Raw genomic sequence first — 4,371 nt, forward strand, 5'->3', positions numbered from 1 at the left:
AAATGGTAATTCTGCCATTTATGACCTATATACACACACACACACACACACACATTCCGCTACACTCTTGCCTTTCACGAAAAGGACTTCCCCCACGAAGTTTTCTACGCCACACATACCACTACAGCAGATTAAGGCTAAGGCTATATTGGAGAAGCGCGCGGGCGTACCTGCGCGCGAGCCTCTTCAGTACGGCCGTGGCTTACGCGTATATGCATTACTTTGGGGTAGCCCACGTACCGGTAAGCAGCCACGAACTCAGGCATGCAGTCGATGTTGTTGATCGACCCAGATTATTACAGCTTGCCACTTGCGTATACATGTACCATGACAAAGCCCAGTACTGTTATTCCAACGTAATATTAGTCTGTCCAATTTTCCCACAGGAGTGTCACAACTACAGCAAAACATACTACGGCCAGTAGAGGTCGTCACAGTCGCAAACCCGTCAAGTACGCAAGTAGTAAGCTTTACTAACCCTGACACGCTGAGGTAGTGACAACGTTTACAACATATATTCCAAGAGTAGTAAAACGTTAGCGATACGTAGTACTATAGTAAACACGGCAGTAGTAAACGCTGCAGTTACTACTAACTTTTTACAACTTTTTTTAAGGGTGTATGAGTGGGCCTACTCACATGGTGCGTATCTTGGGCACCGCCACGGAGGTGGGCATCCATTTATTCTTCAGAGACTTGCTCATGGCGACCGACCGTCAAAGTCATCCGCCACGGCGCCGCTGGTGCGTCTCATGACGCCACACGTCAAGGAAGAAAGGGGTCGCCTCGCCTCCAGCCGTGCACTCACACCGCCTGCAAGAGCGTCGTCGGTTAGTCTGTGACCACATTGCTCCTCATCATCAGCGGCAGCAGCAGCCGTCAATCTTATATACGCTCAATTTCTCGCCGAAACCGAAACGCCGGTCCAACAGTGTGGCATCACACAACTGAAAGTTTTTATTTAACACAAAAGTATTTGTGCCGAGGCCCACCAAGAATTGACGCACGCCATTTCCGTCACGGAAAAGACGTCATTCAAAGGACACACAAGGCGCTCACAGAGAAACTCTGGAAAAATTTCGGCAGGTCCCATGCAGTGTGGGAGTCACTTTTGTGCGAAGCAGTCAGCCAGTAGTCACCTATGATTTTTTTTTTTTTTTGCTTTGAGCCAAGTGTTATGAGGTGAATCGACGCCTTTGCTTAAATTGAGTAGTATGAACGATTCCTCTGTAAAGGGGGATCAACCATACTTTTCTGGCATTCGGGCCAATGGGTAATGAAGAAATGGTTATCAAAACTTGTGAAGTTCAGTCTTTTGTAACTTCGGATTAGAGCATGGTTCATCCTTATACCTATAAACAATTAAACAGGCAGCAACAGGCGTCATCGAAATTGATGACGGAGCGAGTGCGGCTATTCGACGAGGGCGTCGCCACCGGTTCCTCGTCACGCGCGTGTACTGCCTCAACCACCTCACATCGGAAGACCGTTTACGGACGTAAGTGTTCTTCAAGTCAGTTCCAATTACCAATTGGCCGTCACGAACATGCAGACCTCTTTTTTCTTTCTTTTTTGTTTTACTAAAGGCAGTACAATCGACTAAGAAGAAAATAACCAGAAAAGAAAGAGGAAGAACACGCATTTCGCTGTCGAGCCGTCTTAGGTGAACGCATAAGGTACTGTGTGACTTTTTCAGTAACTCTTCCATTTCTCGCTTATGCGTGACACGCTTATTCGAAACGCATGCACGATCTGCGCTCAACAGATAGAGATATAGAGAGCCAATCGAGATTCAAAGGTATGTAGTAATCGTTTTCAACATCCCAGAGCAGAGCGAATCGAAAAGGTGAAGTATACCGTCGCACGAAAGCATGTGAAGCAAACTTCGCGTATAAGTTTCTGCAGAAATGAGTATTCTTCGAAGGAGCGAATTCTTGGCAGCAAACCCCATGCAGCCACGTAGAACGTCATTTTTTGACGTTTCTCCCGCATGGTTTGCGAAAAAAAGAGGGAAAAAAAAACTCGCAGGTTCCCCTATGCATTCACCTAAGATGACTCGAAGGCGAGCGCCATCTTCTTCTCAGTCAAGATTATTCATCCCCCCCCCCTCTGCCACCCTCCGAAAGCTTTATGCGCCTAACGTGGTTTCGCACTGCCTCCAGGATCGTAGGCGTTGCAAGCTTTCTGCACCCCACCTGGTTTGTCATTGCCTCCGTGATCGGCCCACATATGACCAAGCGACGATGTCATGTGAAGACGTCATCATGTGACATCATGGTGACGTCACCAATTTAGGCATGTGTGACGTCACGATGACGTCTTACTGTAACGTCCTCCCGTGATAACGATTATTCGCGCCACTCGTATTGATGCCGACGCCGCCGATGGTCAATTTTCGAGTTTGATGAGGCATCTAAAAGCTTTTTCACCTTATGCGAGATTGCCAGATTACGCTCGGTTGCTGCTGAGGTACTTCTCGGCATGCGCACAACGCGTTTAGAAAAGCGAAGAAGTACTCCTAGGGACGCGCTACTGCTACAGAACTTGAGCGAAAGCGATGACTATGCAACGTTAACAGACGCAGCTAAACTGCATACATGCGAGCATTCCTAGAATTTGGAATACGCCTTGGTGAGTCAATGTCTAGCACGCAAATGTTACGTTGAATTGTTATTGATATGAACCGTCTGTGATAATAAAATTTCCTAAACACAGTCAATAAGTAAACGTTTCGGAAACCCTGAATCGTGAGTTCCTTAGGGATGGTTCACAGCTCAGGCAAGATCAGAAACACACGAAAGAAATTTCACAGGGAGAACAGATGTACTGTACGTTGACGCAACCACATACAGAGAACACTCCGGGGCGGTAGTGAGCGTTGTTGATCACCAGCTTATGGAAGTCAACAGCGCTTCGATGAAAAGCAACAACGTCCTCGAGGCTGAGGACGTAGCGATCGCTCTCGCCATCACGCACCAGGGCAAAGAATCCACTGCCGAAATAGTTACGGACTCGCAAGAAGCGTGCAGACGATACAGCAGCGGACGCGTATCCACTGCTGCCATCCGCATACTCAAGGCGAGAAAAATCACCTTCTCGTGCTGCTGCATTACTTGGACACCAGGCCATGAAACTGTGACTAGGAACCAGCGTGCTGACGCCAACGCCCGAGCATACGCCAACCGGGGGGCGCACAACGACGGGGAACCAGACACAGTCACTAGACGCTATGGGGCAATTCTAGAACATCAAAGAGCCCTGAGGAGGATTCACCCTCCTCCCCACAAAGACCTCAGTAGAGAGCAGTCGGTTGCCTGGAGACAGCTGCAGACTAATACATACCCAAATCTAAGTCTACTTAACAAAATCTATCCGACTACGTACGACAACAAATGCCCGCTATGCGGGGAACATGCAACACTTTATCATGTTACATGGGCCTGCCAACACTCAAAGGATGTGCCAATAAACAACACGCCGGAGCAGTGGGAGGCTGCGCTGTCCTGCTCGAAGCCTGAAGAACAGCTCAAGCTGATCGACAGAGCGCGCAAGATGGCAAAGGCCACAGGGGCCCTAGACTGAGGGCTCCACCTTCGCCGGGAGAATTTCTTTGCACCAATAAAGTTTTTCATTTATTCATTCATTTCCACAGAGTACGTTGTACTATAGTTACAGCAACATACTATTGTAAAGAGCGGACACTTCCGTAGGGCCCTGCGGGCCAAGTTATCTGAATAGAGTTAACTTATATGCTACCTAAAAGTAGCATATACAGTAACTACTACTGCACTGCTGCCAGCGCCCCGAGCGGCTGGTCGGACCGGTAAAATTGGCTTCCGATATTCGCGACGATCATCACCATAAAGAAATAAATGAATAAAACGAAATTTCTTTCCGGTGCTGGGGCTTAAACCCAGGTCCAAACTCTAACGACGGCGAGTGTCTTAACCACTGGGCTACTCACCCATTTTTTTACAATGAAGCCATATGCAGCGTCTTTTTTATATATAAAATACAGATTTTTTTATAAAAATTCCGTAACAGTCACGCTCGAGTTGTTTTCGTACACGTACTCTGTGTTGAGGCGCAAATACTTTGCCGCAGCTAAAATGACATTGACGAGGCTATTTAACAAAACTCGTCAATCAACTTTTATTTACTTCGGGGTAGTTGATTATATTAGAAAGTTGTAGTACGTGGCAATTTATAGCGTACCCATATTTTTTTTTAGAAATCACGAAAGTCGCACGTAATTCTAGTTATTCATCTTCAAATTTTAAGCGCGAAATCGAAACTGATCGCGCCCGGCGCGCAGAGGGCGCGGCCTCTCCGTTACGTCAGACCGGAACTACCCGTGACAAGGAAGTGGCG

The sequence above is a fragment of the Rhipicephalus sanguineus genome, chromosome 7, assembly GCF_013339695.2.
Source record: "Rhipicephalus sanguineus isolate Rsan-2018 chromosome 7, BIME_Rsan_1.4, whole genome shotgun sequence".
Lineage (NCBI taxonomy): Eukaryota > Metazoa > Arthropoda > Arachnida > Ixodida > Ixodidae > Rhipicephalus > Rhipicephalus sanguineus.